A 21,346-nucleotide genomic window follows, 5' to 3' on the forward strand; every position below is an offset into this window, starting at 1 on the left:
TGTTGGTGACGCTCTTGAAAAATGTGCATTAGTGACTTTTCTCTTTGGCTAGAATGTATCTTACTATAATTTACCAAATGTCTGTCTGTCTGTCTGTTCCCAGATACCGCGAAAACGGCTGAACCGATCGCAACAAAATTTTGGGTGTGTAATCCTGGGAACCCCCTGGAGTAAAATAGGCTATATTGTTTTTCCATTTTTTCCCCCAATTTTCCAGTTTTTCCAAACATGATGGAATAATATTTACCGATACGAACAGTGATGTGGCTTTTATTGAAATTCTACAAATACTGTTTAGATTTTGATGATTTGCGTGTCAAATTTAGTGTCGCTGTGGACGCCTCCGATCAGCAAAAACTCCAAGATCTTGCTCCCTAGATGTCATACAAACTTATGGATGGTGTCAAATGTTTACAGCTGAAACAATCCAGTTTACTATAATATCCAGTCATGGCCAAAAATATTGACACCCTTGCACTTTTTTCAAATAATGCACCATTTCTTCCAGAAAATTGTTGAAATTAAAAAAAAAATTGGTATCCACATATGTATTTCTTTGTTTGCAGTGGAACAAAACAAAAAAAGCTGAAAAAATTACTAAATCTTGGCTTATTCCACACAGAAATCCTAAAATGGCCCAGACAATATTATTGGCACCTTTTAGAAGTTGTTAGAAATAATTAGATTTCAAGCAGGTGATTCTCCTTTACTTTGGAATTGAACTCACCGATGGTGAGTTGCAGGTGTATACAGTATAAAAATCACTCATTCAACCAGTTTGAATAGAGAAAACGAGTCATTCTGCTGTTTTGTGTCAGAGTGTGTGGAGAAATGAGCATGGAGAAAATAAAGAAAACCAGAGAATTGTCTAAGGCGGTCAAACACGAGATTGTAGCCAAACAAGGACAATCAAGGATACAGGTCCATCTCCAGAGACCTTGATGTTCCTGCGTCCATCATATGGAATGTTATCTGGAAGTTTATGCCCATGGAGCACTGTTGCCAACCTGCCTGGACATGGCCGCAAGAGAAAACTTGATCGAAGATTGCAGCAAAGGATTGTTTGAATGGTGGAGAAAGCACCTCAATCAACTGCCAAATAGATTCAAGCTGATCTTCAGACACAAGGTACGACAGTTTCAACTTGCACCATCCTTCGCCAACTCAATGAAAGTGGGTTCTATGGTAAGAGACACAGGAGGACCCCACTGCTGAGAGAGACAAAATAAAGCCCGACTGGATTTTGCCAAAACACACCTGAACAAGCCAAAATCATTCTGGGAGAATGTCCTGTGGACAGATGAGACCAAATTGGAGCTTTTTGGTAAAGCACATCAACTCTATGTTTACAAAAAACAAAATGAAGCCTTCAAAGAAAAGAACAACTTCCCTACAGTCAAACATGGAGGAGGTTCAATGATGTTTTGGGGTTGCTGTGCTGCCTCTAGCACAGGGTACCTTGAATGTGTGCACGGCATCATGAAATCAGGAGATTACGCTGGACTGTTCTGAAGTGGCCAGCAATGAGTCAAGTTCTAAATCCCATTGAACACCTGTGGGGAGATCAAAAACAGCAGTTGGGAGAAGAAACCCTTCAAATCTGGGAGAACTGGAGCAGTTTGCACAAGAAGAGTGGGCCAAACTGCCAGTAGAGAGATGTATGAAGCTCATTCATGGCTATAGTATAATTATATAATTACACATCAGTGGTAAAATAGTTTTATATAATTAATACATCAGAGGTAAAATAGTTTTATATAATTACACATCAATTATATAATTATTGAAGCACTTGACTTGACTTGACAGAAGAAGTGCTTGACTGCAGTTATTTTGTACAAAGTCTGTGCTACCAAATATTAGGTCTGGGGTGTCAATAAATTTGTCAATGCCATTTCTTTTTATTTTTCTGATTTAAAAGGATATATTAAGTTCTGAATCGAAAACAAAGGTTCTGTAATATTACTGGTAACAGTGACATAAATAATTATGAAGACCAAATACTTTCGTCAATTTCAACTTATTTATAGAGAAAATTGTGAGTTATTTGAAAAAAGTGCAAGGGTGCCAATATTGTTGTCCATGACTGTACCATAATCACCATTTAAGTTGAATATATGCATTCTAGACAAATAGAAAAGTAGCTAATACGAATTTTTCAAGAGCATCACCAACAAAATTGGGGTATAGTCACAAATAACCTTATCAATCATATTAGATTGTGAATCGCAGGCAGTCCAGCATAGAAAATGAACCAGGACATGACACTTGTTCATATGATTACTTTATTTGTATGTATCAGTACAGTTTTACAGCTTTCTAAGACAAAGTGTACTAAGCAAAAATACACGGTGATGCAAAATCGAGATATTACAGTTAGGGGGAGTACCCCCCACTTCAAGAGCAAATTGTGGGAAAACGGCCAAGTACATTTTTGTCAGAAATGGATTTTGGAATTCAACTGATATTTCTACCCTAGAAACAACTCTCAGACCTTCTGGTAAATAAAAGTCAAATAAAACCCCCGAGCTCTGGGAATGGAAGGTTCAAAAGGAAATTTTGTAAATATTTGATTACTCAACAGTTTTATGATACTTATTTAATAAACTTCGAATTGCGAGACTGCAAGAAGGTTATCCCTTTGAAACAAGTCAAATATTGGCTGAGGGCAGGCTTAAAGGTAAGGGGAATAAACAGTGGTTGTACTTTTTCTTGTCAAACACCAGTAACTAGTTAATGGCACAGAGATCAGTGTCCTGATCATTACATTACTCGAGGACCCTGTGAGTAATTGGTCGAGATGCTGAGTTGCTGCTTCGAGGCCATCTTAGTGGCAGAGGAAATACACATTGGTTCTTGTGCGGCACACTACCTTGCTTAAAAATGGCTTTTTCAATGAATTCCTCTTTGTGGCATTCACAAGGCGGCAGATAAGTAACTCAATAAAAATTTGCTGGAAACACTATATCCTTCCAGCTTTAAGTATGGATGCCAGAAATAATCCAAGCAGAAAGCCAAAATGGCAAATAAAATAAGAAAATAATCACAAAGAAAACGAGAAACTCACTGCAGCAAGATATCGGTGGAAATTATCGGAAAAATCACACAGGAATTGTCTCACATGGGTGGAACACGACTAGCCATTCATAAATCCAAATCTACCAATCAAACAAACAGATCTGATGAGGTGTCTGCCGAAAGAGAGACGGATGAAAAATAACGATAGATAACACAAACACCACAATATTACAATAAAAAGAGGGGAATTGTTGATAATCAGGTGAAATAGTGCTCTCAGAACTTGGGGAAATGGATGACAGGTATCTCTAGACCTAGAGGGTCACCAGGATTTGTATTCATGTTCCTTGTCAAATATGGTAAGTTGGACTGAATTGGTGAGCCATAATGGCCTATTTCAGAGGCTAAACCTACCCTATAAATGCCATTCCGCACTAAATAGCCATCACCCATGATACTATTGTTCACATCTGAAATATGAACTGCCAGAAGTCCCACTCGCATCAACATCCTTCTCTCCTTTGAGCTCAATCTCTTCAGTGTAAAAATCACATCATTTTCAGAGAGCTTAAAAAAATGTTTTTTTACTTTCTCGTAAGAAGCTTCATCAAATTATATCAGACCTTTGGACAAGCTGTCCACTTTCAAATCATTTGTGGCATTCATTGCCAGATGGTTAGTGGGCAGGGTTTTCCAAAAGAGAAAAAAACATTTAAAACTAGAACGGCACTTGGTAGAGCGCATACCTCTGCCAGGCTGAACAGTTCACGTTTTGTATCCACTGATAGGTCATATCTGGATCCGGACCTAAACCAAAATCGAATCAGATTTTCTTTTTTGTCACTTACCCACCTCATCCACCCAGTTTTGTCATACGTCGTCCACAACTTTTTGAAATATCACGGTTATATATCGTTTTTCGCCCTACCACTCAATGGCGAAGAATCACTTAAAAATAAAAATAAATTCACGTATCTGGATCCGGATCCAGATCTTCACCAAAATCGAATCAATTTGTCCTCGTCATACAACCAACCTGTCCAACATGTTTTGTCCGAATCCGTCCATAACTCTTTGAGATATTCTGCTATACAGTATATCACTTCCAGCCCTATCACGCAATGGTGAAAAATCACTTTGATCCAGATCCATCCATAACTTTTTGAGATATCATACTATATATTGTTTTTGGTCCAATCTCTCAATGGCGAGGAATCACTTAAAAAGTTCTCAAAACCAGATCCGGATACAAATATTCACCAAAATTGAGTCAATTATTTGTCACATACCCAACATCTCCACCAAATTTAATCCAAATCCGTCCACGACCTTTTGAGGTATCCTGTTCACAGACAAACAAACAAACAAACAAGAAAACGTCAGGCAGCAGCCTGACACGTATGACGAAAATCGATATCAATGAAAAATTATCAATGGGGAAAAAATATATATCTGAAATATTATGTTATCCAAATATATTCCTCTCCTGTCATAGTCAACATGTGGTTCCAAATGAAATTCTCTCATCTCCCCTTCCTGTTCAGGCTGGAGCTCCTCAAGGCAGTTTTCTGGACCCTGTGCTTTTTCTGGTCTTTATCGATCTCTCCGAAAAGACCGACTGGACAACCCTCCCATCTACTTTCTCAACAATCCTCTCAAAGAAGTTCTGTCACTCAAGCTTTTGGGTCTCACTATCTGCCATGATCTTCCTGGGAAAACCACATTTCCAAGCTGGCCTCCAAAGCCAGTCGCCGACTGGGCATCCTCCCTCGTGCGAAGTCCTTTCTGGGCGCTTCTGCACTCCTTGCCACACACAAAGCTTTCATCCGCAGCTTGATGGAATACTGCTCTCCCCTCTGGGCGGGTACTCCTATCTCACACCTACCTTGGCTTCACACTTTTGAAGCCAAAGCTTTCAGAATCATTGGTATCTCCTGTGATGCAGCTGATTCTGAGGGCCTTTCACTCTCTCACCGCAGGCAGGTTGGTGGTCTTTCTGTCTTCTACCGACTCCTCTCTGGCCTAGATCCCCCTGCTCTATCTGTGCTGTTCCCTAAATATTCCTGCAGGACACACAAGATCTGCCAGAAACCCTCTTCTGGTGAAACTTCCAAATTGATCCCATGTACCTCACCCCAGCCCTCTACCTTCCACAGATCTCCCAATGTCCCTGTTCTCTACTGTTGTTGTGCTTCCTTTTCTCTCCCCTCTTGTCTCTCGTTCCCTTTATTACTGAATATTCTATGTGTTAGCTCTTACATGAGCCTCGATTTAGTGTACAATAAATATTTTATATATTAATATATATATATAATTATATATATATATATATATATATATATATATATATATATATATATATACGTGTATATATATATATATATATATATATATATATATATATATATATATATATACGTGTATATATATATATATATATATATATAATGCATATATATATACACACACATACACACACAACAACAACAAACAACAGGCATTTTAAGGCCATTTTCCCTGCAAGAGCGGGGGTTAGCCTTGCGGTCCCCATGACGATGTTCTCCATTTTGCCCTATTTTCTGCATCTCCCCTTGTTAACCCCTTGCCCGCATTTCTTCTTCGACCATCTTTAGCCAAGTCTTTCTCAGTCTTCCCTGTCCTCTACTTCCTTCTACATTCATTTCCATCACTCTTCTCAACCAGTCACTTTCATCCTTCCTCAACACGTGACGAAACCATATCAACCTGTTTCTCTTCACAGCATCCATCACAGGCTCTATTCCCATCATCTTTCGCAATTCATCATTTGTCTTCCTCTCTCTCAACGATACTCCACACATCCACCGAACCATTCGCATTTCCACCGTTTCCAGCCTTCGTTCAAAAATATTGTTCAAAAAAATTTCAAAAATAGTTAGTTTCCCTATTTAGTGACTCAATGTGCAAATGCTGTTCAATTTTCAAGTCAATTGGATGAAAATTTAGGCTTTTAAAAACTTTGCCTATATATATATAGTCACGTGAAAAAGTAAGTACATCCCATGTAAAGTTTTGACTTTTTCAACATATTTCAACATACAGCTATTTGATCTTCATTTCAACAATATCGATAGATAAAGGTGATATAATACAACAAATATCATGAAACATTTACATTTTGTAGTCCATTGTATAATTTAAATAAACATAAATGCAAATTTCGCATGTGGAAAAAGTAAGTATACCCTTGGCTCTAATAGGTGGTATTGCCCCCTTTGGCAGAAACAACCTCAAGTAGGCGTTTCTTATAACTGTCTACCAGTCTCTGACATCGACTAGGAGAAATTTTTGCCCACTCCTCCATGCAGAATTCTTTCAGCTGTGCGATGTTTGAGGGGTTTCTTGCATGCACAGCTCGTTTCAAATCCCCCCACAACATCTCGATGGGATTTAGATCCGGGCTTTGACTTGGCCATTCCGGAACCCTCAATTTCTTTCTTTTCAGCCATTCCTTGGTGGATTTACTGGTATGTTTAGGGTCATTGTCTTGTCATGTTGCAAGGTCCACCTTCAGTTGTGCCTCAACTTTCCGACAGATGGCCTCACATTATCCTCAAGCACCCTGTGGAACAATGAAGAATTCATAGTGGATTCTATGATGGTGAGCTGCCCAGGCCCTGATGCAGCAAAGCTGCCCCAAACCATAATATTTCCACCACCATGCTTTACAGTTGGTATCAGGTTGTTGTGGTCAAATGCTGTCTTTGGTTTTTGCCAAACATGTCTTCTGGTACTGTGGCCAAATAGCTCTACCTTTGACTCATCTGTCCAGCGCACATTGTTCCAGAAGTGCTGGTCTTTGCCGAGGTGTTCATTGGCAAACTTTATTCTTGCCCTGATGTTCTTTCTGGACAGCAAAGGTTTCCTCCTGGCAGACCTCCCATGTAGATCAAATTTGTGCAGCCTCTTTCTAATGGTGGACTCATGCACTTTGACATCAACAGTGGCAAGAGATACCTGTAGGTCCCGTGATGACATTCTGGGGTTCTTAGAGACTTCTTTCAGCATCTTGCGGTCTGCTCTCAGGCTGAACTTGCTGGGGCGGCCTGGCCTGAACAAGTTGGCAGTTTTTTGGAATCTTCTCCACTTGTAGATGATCTTCCGGACAGTCGAATGATTGATTTAAAATTATTTGGAGATCTTTTTAAATCCCTTCCCAGACTCGTTGGCATCTATAACCTTCGTTCTGAAGGCCTCAGAGAGCTCTTTTGATCGAGGCATGGTGACGCCGTACACTTCAACAACAAAGAGCAAACCAAACTAAATGTCTGAGGTTTAAATGAGACAGGTTCCTCCAAGATCCTCTCCAACGATGTTCTAATCATTTGCACCTGAACTGGTGCACCTGATTCTAATTTTCGGTATTTGAAGTAGTGGTAAATGTAGGGGTGCACTTACTTTTTCCACACGTGAAATTTGCATTTATGTTTATTTAAATTATACAATGGACTACAAAATGTAAATGTTTCATGATATTTGTTATATTATATCACCTTTATCTATCAATATTGTTGAAATGAAGATCAAATAGCTGTACGTTGAAATATGTTGAAAAAGTCAAAACTTTACATGGGGTGTCCTTACTCCTTACTTTTTCACGTGACTGTATATATATATATATATATATATATATATATATATATATATATATATATATATATATATATATATATATTGTTGCGGATATGAGGATTGCATTTTTTTGATTGTGTGTATTGTGGTGGTAAATTGTTGTGTAACATTGGTTGGATATGGCCCCTCCTGCCTCCAGAGTTGTGTAAAGGTAAAAAGGGCGTCCCGGTAGTTATTCCATGAAACACCACATTGCAGGACCCGATAAAACCCTTGTTCAGTAGCTTATATCTTATTATGTGTTTTAGAGTAAGGCCTTGTCTTCCATTAGAATAATACTCCATTGCACCGAATCAATTAAGAATAGCTCCCCTTCAATACTTCCATTTCCCAGCCAAACTCTCCATCTGCGGGTAAAGCAGTTCACAAGCGTGGGGTTCACGCCCTCTCATTTCGCTGCTATAGTGAATATGTGCTCCGTGCTCTGTTTGAGCAGGAGGGGCGGGGTCGCCCGGGCGAGGCAAGCCCAGGGCGCGCCACGAAGGGCGGGGCTGTTCAGCCCCATGCCCAAATAAGGAAACAAGCCCGTGGCTCGCCACGAGGGGCGTGCCGTCGGCGCCATGCCCAAATAAGGAGACAAGCCCGTGGGATTACCATACAAGGTCACGAAACAGAGCACGGGGGAGGAGGGCGGTACCGAAACCGAAGGGGGCGTGTCAGACCCGCGCTGAAGGTTTGGACAGAAGGGTGCGACAATCGCTGGGACAAGCGACACCAGAGATACGGCAGATGAGTCCAGGTGCGTAAGAGGGCGTGTCAGTCCCGCGCTGGAGAGAAGTGAGAGGAAGGGAATACGAGCTGAGCTGCGTGGAGAGGTACACGACAAAGAAAGGGTCCAAGAAAAAGCAGAGGAACTTTTACGAACGAGTTGCAAAGATACGGCAGATGAGTCAAGCCCCGTTTCAACCAGCCGCATGAAGCCCTGACGGGGCAGCGAGTGACCCTGCCGGCGTGCGCTGTAAAGCCGAATACCAGGAGCTGCCGGCGTGCGCTGTAAAGCGGAATACAAGGAGCTGCCGGCTCCCCGCTTCCCGCCCGGAGTGGACCTGCTCGCTGTGCCCTGTGATCCCACCTGCTCATCCTTTCCAGCCATTCCTGCCTGCAAGTTCCCCATTTGCGTACGTGAGTTTGTTTTGTTCGTGCTGTCCTGGGTAGTAACTAAGTCTGTATAAGCTAGTATTTTCCCTGTGTCTCTAAAAGCTTCTGTATATTATTTTATTATCTTTCCTTCTCCTTGGTTATTTTGAGCCTGTAAATAGTAAATAAATTTAGTAGTATTTTCAACCCTTTTCTCGTCTTCTTATTCCTTTTCTTCACATTCGTCGTTTTAGTCTTTTCCCGATTGAATAGCGGTGGCGCGATACGGCCAACGTTTGGGTGAATCGGGTTTAGTCGGGGAACAACTGTTCGGTCGCGGAGCCTCCGCTCGGCAAATATAACATCCTTAACCGCGTACCGTAACAATATATATATATGTTGTTGTGGATTTGAGAATCTTGTTGTAAATATCACCCTGAGTAGTGTAATGATTCCTTGTAAATATCTCTGTTTTGTGTGTAAAGGTCAACGGTCGTCCTCTTAGTTAATCCATCGCATACACGCAGGCCACCATATACCCCTCTAAATAGTTATTTCTTTATTATGTGTATTAGTTTAAGGTTGTGTTTCCCATTAGTTGACTCTACATTGCACCGAATTCAAATAAGATAGATTCCCTTTCAATTCCCAATTTGTCCGCAATTGCCAACTGCATTCGCCCTCCATTGAACACGCGGTCGGTTCCGGAGAAGAAAGGCGTGTCTCCGCCCTCGTCATCGGAAGGAGGAGTGAGCCAGCCTTTGCCGACCAATCAAGCACGAGGGGTTTGGCTTGAGAGGGCGGAGAAAGAACGATCGGGGAGTTTCGCGAACGTCCGAGGGTGTGGCCGATATAACCCGTCACGCGAGGCCCCCACAGAGATGATTGAGGGAGAGAGATGCGCGCAAGAGTTCAGTGAGGGAATGCTTGGTGAAAGAGGTGAAGAACGAAGTCATTGAGGGAGCCAGAGAGTGAAGGAGCCCGAATAGAGAGCTCTGGGAAAAGAGACGCTGTTCCAACCAGCCTTGCCACGACAAGCTCCGACGTGTTGCTGCGAGCATCCCGGCCGTGTGGACCCGAGTGCGGAGGGGCGGCAGCTGCTCACTCCCGGCCCGACCATTCTCCTGCTCCAACTGAACCTTCCTCTCCTTCCAGCCATTCGTTCCTGCCTTCATTCCCCATTCGTGTAAATCTGATTGTCGTATGTTTTGTGTGTCTTGTCCTGGGGTATAAGTAAGTTTGTATAGGTAAGTTAGTATTTGCTCTGTGTCCTTCTGGTCCTTCCATCCTTCTGTCTTTATTTTCATATCTTTCCTTCTCCTTGGTTCTTTTCATTGTGTACATAATAGTAGTAATAAATCATATTTGTTCTTCCTACTTTTGCCTTCTTCTTCTTCACATCCGTTCGTCTTAGAGGTTTCCATCATTGAACACCTGTGGCTCGATTTGGCCAACGTTAAGAATCGGGTCAGTTACTTGCTAATGGTTCGTGCCGCGGCTGCTAATCCGCTCGGCAATTAACATCTTGTCCATGGTCGCGAACGGGGTTGCTCACCTGCCTATCCGGAGGGAGCTTGGGCAACTTCAGGACTCACGTCGGTCAGTCATAAACAAGGGGATTAATCCCCCCTTCTTAAGGGGAAAAAGGCCGACGTAGAGATCCGTAACTATATATATATATATATATATATATATATATATATATATATATATATATATAATCAGCTTCTGAGCTCAAAAGGTACCTGAGATATTGCCCAGATGAGAAAGAAAATAAATATGTGATTAATAAATCGATAATTAAGTAATTAATCCAAAAAATTGTTTTTGCCAAAGCACGTACTCACTATTGTGCCAAAATTTCAGCTTCTGAGCTCAAAGTATGGCTGAGATATCGCCTGGACAAACAAGCAAGAGAACCTTGACCTTTTAACTTTATAGTAAAAAAAAGAAAAAATTGGCAGCCTCACTTTTGTCTTTAAGAATCCTCTGGTAAAGTTTTACAAAGATAGCTGAAAGCGACCGCATGTTATCGCACTCACAGACAAAAAACAAACAACAAAACAAGAAGACGTCATGGGGAGCACGATATTTGCAAAATCCGCCCCCCACTCCCAAGAAAAAAAAAATTCCATTTCATCAAGATTAAAATTGACAATCTTGTTCAAAGCTCGGGTCAACAGGAAGAAAAATGACGATTTTTCAGATGAAAAATGCTGATTTTGTGAGGTTAACCTTGAGTTGACCTTTGACCTTTTGACCTCAAAAATAGTTAGTGTCCCTATTTAGTGAATCAATGTGCAAATGCTGTTCAATTTTCAAGTCAATTGGATGAAAATTGAGGATTTTAAAAACTTGGCCTATGTTGACCTCTTGGCCTATTGACCTCAAAATTAGTTGGTGGTTGAATTCAGTGACCATATATGTAAATCCTCTTCGAATTTCAAGTCAATCAAATGAAAATTGGTGCTTTTAGAAATTCGGCCTCTGTTGACCTTTTGGCCTATGTTGACCTCAAAAATACTTGGTGGTTGAATTCAGTGATCAGGTATGCAAGTTCTGTTCAAATTTAAAGTCAATCGGATGAAAATTGAGGATTTTAGAAATTTGGCCTATGTTGACCTTTTGGCCGATGTTGACCTCAAATATACTTGGTGGTTGAATTCAGTGACCAGGTATGCAAGTTCTCTTCAAATTTCAAGTCGATCGGATGAAAATTGAGGATTTTAGAAATTTGCAAAGTTGGTGACCTTTGGCCTATGTTGACCTTTTGACCTTTACACCCCAAAAACAATAGGCTTCTCAATTGGGACGACCTATACAACTTGGTGAAGTTTCGTGACAATCGGTTTAGAATTGTGACCTGTAGACCGGTGACAAACAAACAGACAAACACACACACAGACAGAACCACAAACGCAACCGACCAATATACTTGAAAAATCTTCGATTTTGCAAGTAACAAACAAACGAGACAGACCAACATATGTTGAAAATTTTCAATAACAAACGTAACAAACAGGTAGGGGTGAAACCATAACTTGCATCCACTTTCGGTAGTGGAGGTAACGACAGATCTATCAATGAGAATACCCAGCATGATGGGAAAGGCAGAACAGGTGGACACACCAAATGGTGTGTGAAAACAGACCACTCCAAAAGATTGTTGTGTGATGTGACAAAAGGTAACAATAACTTTCAGGCACCACAACAGATTTATCATATGAGGTACATAAATCCTCAGGGGTGATGCAACATGGCACAAAGTGCTAAAACTTGCACAAGAATAGTAATTCTGACAGTTTATAGTCGTCTCTGAAATAGAACTCGGACTCCAAAGCCACAGCTCACCTCTGCAGCATCGACTCAGCTTTGGCATTCATTTTGTTGCCTCCAGCTATCTGTCACAATTCAAAGATTCATAAAACACACATAAACAGCGTTTCTGGTTTTTTTTGTGTACAAGATCGAGGCAAGTGTAAGAGCTAACATTAATCATATAAAAACAAACTGACACATAAAACATAAGATAAAGGGAGCGAGATTAAAGATGGGTAGAGAGAGGGGAGCACACAAGTACAACAGCAGAGAACAGGGACATTAGGAGATCTGTGGGAGGGAGAGGGCTTTGGGGGTAGGGGCATGGGAAGGGGGTTGGGGGGGGTGGGAGAGGTAGAAAACACATGGACACTGCGAGGACTTCCAGGAAAGAAGTCGGTATTTCAAAAAAGTGGATCTGGGGTGAATTAGCGGGGGTAGAAAAGATCAATGTTTTGGATGGGGGAAGATAAGAGATGGTGGTGAACAGCTGTTTTAAATACCTGGATGGAAGAGTGGGATTGAAGGGAGTGGGGGAGTTTGTTCCAGAGGCAGGAGAAAAAAGGAATGAAAGAGTGAAGGTGAGCAGAGAGTCTTGATTTTGGCAGTTTCACCATAAGATAATTGCTGGCAGATCTTGTGCGACCTGTAGGAATATCCGGGGGAAAGAGCACAGACAGAGCTGGGGGAGCTAGGCCGGAGAGGAGTCGGTAGAAGACAGAAAGACCACCAACTTGCCTTCGGTGAGTGAGTGAAAGGCCCTCGGAGTAAGCTTCATCGAGGCAGATTCCAATTATTCTGAAAGCTTTGGTTTCAACAGCATGAAGCCGAGATAGGTGTTAGGCAGGAACACCAGCACATAGGGGAGAACAGTATTCCATTCAGCTGCGGATGAAAGCCTTGTATGTGGTGAGGAGCTCAGGTGTGCCAAGGAAGGACTTCCACATGACGGAGGATGCCCAGTCGGCAACTGGCTTTGGAGGCCAGATTGGAAATGTGGTTTTCCCAGGAAAGATCATGGCAGATAGCGAGACCCAAAAGCTTGAGTGACAGAACTTCTTGGAGTGGATTGTTCAGAAAGTAGATGGGACGATTGACCAGTCGGTCTTTTCAGAGAGACTTGGTGAGAGAGTGAGATTTATCAGGATTTAAAGACATGTTCCACTTGTTTGACCAGTCTGTGATTTTGTCCAGGTCTGCAGAGAGTGAGGAGGGTGCAGACTGCCGATCTGAGGGATGAGGTATGGAGCGGCAGAGAGTGGAGTCATCAGCAAGGAGATAGAGAGGATTTTCCAGAGAGGCAAAGAGATCAATGATGAAAACGAGAAAAAGCACAGGGCCTAGAACACTGCCTTGGGGAACTCCAGCCCGAACAGGAAAGGGAGATGAGAGAAACCCATTCAAGACCACACGTTGACTATGAACAGAGAGGAAGTCCGCAAGCCATGCGTGGAGATTTCCATGGATACTATAGGAGGAGAGTTTGGTGAGCAGAGCGGTGTGCCATACCGTGTCGAAGGCAAGTGATATGTCAAGGGAGACAGCTCTAATTTCCTGTTTGACATTGAGGACCTCCATCCGTTATTGAGACAGCAGAAGCAGCATGTCCAGAGTAGAGTGACCTGGTCTGAATCCAAATTGATGATCAGACATCAAGCCATTGGAGAAGAGGAAGGATTTGATATCCGAATCGATGATGGATTCCATGACTTTGCTGATAATTGGGAGAAGGCTGATTGGTCTGTAGTTGCAAGGATCTGTTTTTGCACCTTTTTGTGTAAAGCGGTAATGTTGGCTGATTTCCAAGCTGATGGCAGATGACCTTGAGCAAAAGTGAGGGTGAAAGGAACAGAGAGAGGGAGTGAAAGAGCGGCAGAGAAGGATTTTAGGACCCGTGGGCTGATGCCGTCTGGTCCAGTTGCAGAATCAGAGTTGAGGATTGACAGAAAGTTCTCCACCTTGTCAGTAGAGAAGGACACAGAGTCCAGGAGCAGCTGGGTAGCGATAGAGACGGGTTTTGGGAGACAAGATTTTGAGGCAAACACATAGTTGAGGCATTCAGCTTTTTCATGTGCGGAGTCAGCTGTGTAGCCATTTGAGGTAAGGGAGGGGATGGAAAGGGAACAAACACCAAAAACAGATTTGACCAGACTCCAGCAGGATTTGGAAGAGGGAGACAGGTTTGAGAGTGGAGAGATATTGTTTCCTGGCTCTTTTGAGAGTGGACACACACTTGTTCCAGGCTTTGTGAAAGGAAATGAGATTGCCTTCCATTGGATTTGCCTTCCATGAGGCGATGGCAAGTTATTTCAGGGCAACTGCCTCACCACAAGATTCCGTGTACCATGGACGGGAGGAAGGGTATGACAACTGAAGACGAGATGGGATAAATCTGTGCATGAGAGAGAGCAATTTACTTTGGAAGAATTTTCAGGATGAGTTGATGTCAGAGGCAGTGGAGATGGGCGACCAGTCCAGATGATTTATGGCTGCTCGAAGACCGTGCCAGTTGGCCTGAGTGAAATGCCAGACTCGTCGACTCTGAGGAGGATCTCTGAGAATGGCCAGAGAGGTGTCCACTTTAACAAGCATATGGTCAGATGAACCGATTGGAGCAGAAGAAGAGCAGCAGACATTTGCAGGGAAGTTTGTCATAATCAAGTCTAGAAGAGAAGATGCTCCGTTGACTGAGATCCAGGTCGGGACATTGACAGATTGTGTCAGTCCCAGTTGGTCGCAGAAGTCCTTTTCTGAGGAGCCATGGCTGGTGAGAGTAATACCCACACCCAGCCAGCGGGCATGACAGTTGAAATCACCGCATATGAGGAAGAGAGAGTTGGGATGAGTTGATCGAAGTTGGTCGATGTTATCAGACAGCGATATGTAGATGGAGTCATCACTGTTTGGTGGACGGTACAACACACATATGAACAAAAGGTGGGTGCGGAGGGGAAGCCATAGCCAGAGGTACTCCTGGGGGTGTGGTGGAGAGAGGGCAGTGCAGGGAGAGTGAGGAAGAGTTTTTGATAAAGATAGCAACCCCACCTCCAGGACGAGGCTCAGGTCTATCATACCGGAGGAGAGAGTAACCAGGGAGAGATATTAAGGAATCAGAGACATCTTGAAGGAGGAAAGTTTCTGTTAAGCAGATTAAGTCTGGTTTGTCAGAAGCAACCTGTATGGAGAGATCAATCATGTTTGAGCAAAGGCCCCGGATGAATGAGGTCCATACCATTAAGGAAGAGGAAGGGGGAGCATTGGATACAGGACAGGACAGGGAAGGGGTCGGGTAAGATGAGGAAGAGGACGAGGAGGAGGAGGTAGCGAGAGCTGTTGATAGTGTGTCTGATATTTCAGAAAAGCTTGGAGAAAGGGAAGGATGAGGAGGACAAAAGGTTTGATGTTGATTGGATGAGGCACAGTGAGGTGTTGTTTGAGGGGTGCAGAGCGAGTAAGAAGGTTGGAGGAGATGGAGGTGAGAGTTGGAAGGGAGAGAAAGCGGGGAGGACACTTTGAGGAGGAGGGGTGAGATGGGAGATTTGGAGAAAAAAAAATTTGAAGGGGAGGTGGTTGGGGGGAGTTTAGGAGGGGAGGGGGGAGTTTAGGAGGAGAGGGGTGAGGAGGGAGTTTCAGAGGGGAGGGGGGAGTTTAGGAGAGGAGGGGTGTGGGGGGAGTTTAGGAGGGGAGGGGCAAGGAGGGAGATTTGAAAGGGATGGGTGAGGGGGGAGTTTAGGAGGGGAGGAGTGAGTTTGGATTTTTGAAAGTGTTGGACGATTGATGAAAAATGAACATTTATTGCAAAATGAGTTACTTGTGATTTTCGAGTGAGAGATCCGTTTGAAAACGTTGGAGGAGGGGTGGAATGCAGGTGAGTTTAGGGAATGTAGCAAGGAGGAACTGTAAGAGATGGAATTTTTATTTGAAATGAAGGGATTTGGTGAGCTTTGTTTTGTTTGAATGAAGAGATTTGATTTTTTTTGTTGAAGATCTATTCTTTGTTTTTCTCTGGTGTGTTTATTAATGTATTGTGTGCATGTAGTTATTTATTTATTTATTTATTTGGAGGATCAAAGGCTCGTACGTAGTGGATTTGCCACACACACACACATTGACATACAAACTGTTATAAGAGGTAACACGAGACTGGAAGATAAAACAAACACAGCCACTGTGCTTTGGGAAAATGTCGTCACTTCCTGTGGCACTCTGGGTACGAGCTACGTCGCAACGATGGCGCCGCCTTTCTCACCACAATCAACGGGGCATTTCTGAACGAGATTCCTCCTCCCCATGGACGCCAACCGATGGGGGATTGGCCGTGCTCTTATCCTTTTAAATGCCTAACGTCAGGGGTTTGAATCCCAGACATTCCAGACTCGGAGAGGACACTCCAATCATTACACTACTGAGTCTAGTTTGAATACCCAAATTAATACACAATACACCTTTGTATAAGCTAATGGCGAGCCTGTGCACCTTTTTCCTTCAAAAACATTGAAATTTTTATTGGGACACTTTCAAATAATTTTGTTGTAAACTCCTGTGGAATGATGTTCCACACTTCTCCCAAGACCTTCCAAAGATCATCGAAGTTTCTGGGATTCTTCTTTACTTTATCTTTATCAAATAGTCCCATACAGCTTCAATGATATTGAGATCTGGGCGTTGAGGGAACCATTCCATCCATTGAAGGACTCCAGCTTTCTACACATTTTGCAAATAGGTTTAAATTTTTGCAAATAAAGAGAGAGAGAGAAAGAAAGAAGGAATACTGCATGTGTATGTTTGTCCAATGTGCATTAATGTCCCTGTCATTGATCTAAAAGTTTGGCCTACAAGCTCCTCCATCAATCAGCCTTGCATCATTGTAAACAATTTCTTTTGAATTACCAAAATTATGGTGTTAATTGCTGATGTCAACCTACATGATGTCAATCTATATATATATACATACACATACATATATATGGGAAAGCAGAATGTAAGGGATGGAAGAGAGAAGGAGGCAGTCATATTTTGCTTCGCTGTGTTACATGAGGTGTGTGTTGACTTAATTACTGCTCGTTTTACTTTTAAAAAAATAAGTTCAAGGTTGGAGTTCACCCACCTGCCGATTTGGACATTGCTGGAGATTGGTTTCGTGAAAATTAACATTTTACGAACAATACTAATCAATTATTTCTCAGTATAAATAGTTGTAAGTTAATTGCCAATTTTCATTCCAGTCGCAGTCCAACAGATGTGTGGTGCAAGGTGATGTGCTGCTGCTTTTGAAATTCTTCCTGTGGTAATGAGGCAGGTAAATTAAATAATTCTGTAATTGCAAGCTGTATATCGCATCGCTGTTCTCAGTAGAAATATTTATTTCCCTACAAGAGAGAGAATAACCCCCACCTCCAACCCCCAATCACCTCTCTACCCTATCACATGGTTCAAATGTAATCTCCTGAAAAGTTTAACTGGCATCCAAAATAAAAAGTGGATATCAGATTGTTGGAAGATTGCTTGGGGCCACATGTGCATGGTGTATGTATCTATGTGTGGTGGAAATAATTTAAATTGTCTTGCATATTTCAGGGATCAACAAGAGTCATGCAACTTTCTTGTATCTCTTTTCTCTTTCTCCGTCACTTTGCCCTTTGTCTCTTTCCTCTACCCTTGGAGTTTATTTGTGGATTATTTATCTCCCAAATCGCCGTGTATGAAGGAGCCTTGCTCGGGCTGTCTATCCATTTCAAGTGAAAATAAATATCTACATTCAATTTCTTACATAATGCATTTAATTTAAAGCAAAATCTAAAGACACTTTATGAAGAAAATATGGTGTAAATGATGATAGCCCTCATGCATTATATGTAGTATGTAAAATGTACCAGTCTGTATCCCACCTGTTTACAGAGCAGACATTGGAAATGTGTCTCTACTATTACACTGCAGAACATTCCCTGTTATTACTTAACCATCGGCCAAACGGAGTCTGATAGGTCGATGCTCTCCCATCTCATGTCATCACCCTCACGCCATCGCAACCTGCAATCATTTCCATCCCCGTTTACCTGACCTAAGCACCCTTACTTACAGGTTACTGGGTTTCCTCCCATCCTCTCTGTCCTCTCTTTTCCTTTTTATTTATTCCCTTTGATAACACTGGACAACAAAGATTTTTTTTTACTGGGGTAGAAACATGTGTTCTAGACCTAATCTATACTGAAACGCAAAAGAAACTTACCACCTTTGAAACCTTTAAATATCAACAATAACACTGCGTGTAGTAAATGTGTGAACTTATTTGTGGACAATAGTGTCCTCACTGTCAGACAAAACGGTCACGGATGGTCACTTGAACCTTCAATGGTCACTTCATAGCACAGCTGTTGAACAGCCGTTTTGACTGTCAGTGATTAGCCAAGGGGTACGGTATGATTTTAATGAGCTGCACGTGATGTCTTGATATTGGCTTTAAAAAGGCCAGTGCAAAATGGGCATTTTGACCGAAAAATTTGACCATTTTGACCAACTTCAAAAAGACCGAAAACGCAAAAGAAACTTACCACCTTTGAAACCTTTAAATATCAACAATAACACTGCGTGTAGTAAATGTGTGAACTTATTTGTGGACAATAGTGTCCTCACTGTCAGACAAAACGGTCACGGATGGTCACTTGAACCTTCAATGGTCACTTCATAGCACAGCTGTTGAACAGCCGTTTTGACTGTCAGTGATTAGCCAAGGGGTACGGTATGATTTGAATGAGCTGCACGTGATGTCTTGATATTGGCTTTAAAAAGGCCAGTGCAAAATGGGCATTTTGACCATTTTGACCATTTTGACCAACTTCAAAAAGACCGAAAACACAAAAGAAACTTACCACTTGTTTGAAATGTAATAAAATTGTAACAGTTCAAAATAAAACAAACCAACAATTGCTAATTGAAACATTGGCATTTTATTGATGACATGTCAAGTTTTTGACGAAGATACACCATCTCATCAGTTTGTTCTACAGTACAGAACAGCACAGGGTGCAATGTCAGTCCCCTTTCAATAGCGTGTGTGGCCACCATTGTTTTGGATACAGGCAGTGCATCATCGGCGTATACTGCCTACCAGTCTTTGGATGGATTGCTGCTGGATAGTCCTCAATGTCTGAAGCAGCTCTGCCCGTGTCCTGGCCCTGCCAACTACGTGTCTCCCAAGCTCATCCCACAGGTGCTCTATGGGATTCAGGTCAGGGGAGAGTGCAGGCCACTGCATGGTGTTGATGTTCTCGCCTTCGAGAAATGCAGTGGTAAAGCGAGCAGCATGGGGATGAGCGTTGTCATGCTGAAAGGTTCTCAGTTCTGGGTGGTCTAGCAGGAATGGCAGCAGATGAGGTCGCAGGATGTTATCCACATACCGCTGGGCGTTAAGATTCCCATCCACAACCACCAGTGGCATCCTGTACCGGCCCGATATGGCGGCCCACACCATCACACTTGGGCCACCCCACCTGTTGGCTTGACGCTTGCAACAATCGGCATATCGCTCGCCAGTTCTTCTCCAGACATGCTCACGCCCATCAGGACTGTCCACACAGAACCTTGACTCATCGCTGAAAGCGACCTCGTTCCACTGCGCCAAGGTCCACCGCTGATGCTGCTGGCACCATCTCTGTCGGTTGCGGCGATGGGCAGCCGTCATCACGGGGCCTCTGTATGGTCTTCTGGCAGTCAGGCCATAGTCGTGCAGTATCATTGGAGATCCGTGGATTTGCACGCCCCGGAGTTTCTGCCGCAGTGCGGGATGCTGGACGGAATCGATCCCGCAGGTGACTTCGGACCATCTGCCTGTCCTGCCTTGCAGTGGTGACTCTTGGCCTCCCTGATCGAGGTCTGTCATCTGCAGAGTTGTGGAGGGTGTCTCTGTCCACCAGGGCCGATATCGTCTGGTGTGAACAGCCAAGGCGACGTGCCACCTCATGGTAGCTCAGTCCGCCTTGCAGCATGCCCAGGGCACGCTGCCGTTTATCCCTTGACAATCGTGGCATGTTGATTGAAATGTCCATTTTGCACTGGCCTTTTTAAAGTCAATATCAAGACATCATGTGCAGCTCATTAAAATCATCCCGTACCCCTTGGCTAATCACTGACAGTCAAAACGGCTGTTCAACAGCTGTGCTATGAAGTGACCATTGAATGTTCAAGTGACCATCCGTGACCGTTTTGTCAGACAGTGAGGACACTATTGTCCACAAATAAGTTCACACATTTACTACACGCAGTGTTATTGTTTACATTTAAAGGTTTCAAAGGTGGTACGTTTCTTTTGCGTTTTCGGTCTTTTTGAAGTTGGTCAAAATGGTCAAATTTTTCGGTCAAAATGCCCATTTTGCACTGGCCTTTTAAAAGCCAATATCAAGACATCACGTGCAGCTCATTAAAATTATCAAGTACCCCTTGGCTAATCACTGACAGTCAAAACGGCTGTTCAACAGCTGTGCTATGAAGTGACCATTGAATGTTCAAGTGACCATCCGTGACCGTTTTGTCTGACAGTGAGGACACTATTGTCCACAAATAAGTTCACACATTTACTACATGCAGTGTTATTGTTGATATTTAAAGGTTTCAAAGGTGGTAAGTTTCTTTTGCGTTTCAGTATAGTTTGCTGATTCTGAATGTGAAGTCTGAATTTTCTCAGCACATCAGGATTTTGAGTTATGCATATGGTCCAATTACATTAGCTTGCCCAGGTGATTTTGAATGATCATAAATTCTTTTTTTGTATTTTCGTTTCAATTATAGCAATACAACTGTTATAGAATATTATTCTCATAAAAAGAGCTTTAGAATGCACTTAAAATTATTAAAAATGGATGAAAACTGACCAAGCTATGAATTTTTAAGTAAAATTTTCCACGTGGCATTACAATGTTGCGTGCCGCTTTCGTGCTGAGAGGAGATAATAACGTGATACTAAAATTTTTAAATGAAATGTATATATTTTAAGAATGTATAGAAAGAAGAACCACCTTTGGAGGCCATTTTTCCCTGCAGAGCGGTGGTTGGCCTTTTTCGGGCACCTTGGCCCCCTTTTTGAAGCAATGTTTTATGGCCGAGTGCCCTTCCTGCCACCAACCCTGTTAGTCGCCTCTTGTGACACAGGGAATTACCAGTGAGCTGGTACTCAATTTGCCGACCTCGGAAGGATGACAGGTTGAGTCGACCATTTTAAGAATGTATCAAGTTTGGAATTCATATCATGCTAATAGTAAATATATAT

This window comes from Myxine glutinosa, chromosome 12, assembly GCF_964187855.1.
Source record: "Myxine glutinosa chromosome 12, kmMyxGlut1.1, whole genome shotgun sequence".
Lineage (NCBI taxonomy): Eukaryota > Metazoa > Chordata > Myxini > Myxiniformes > Myxinidae > Myxine > Myxine glutinosa.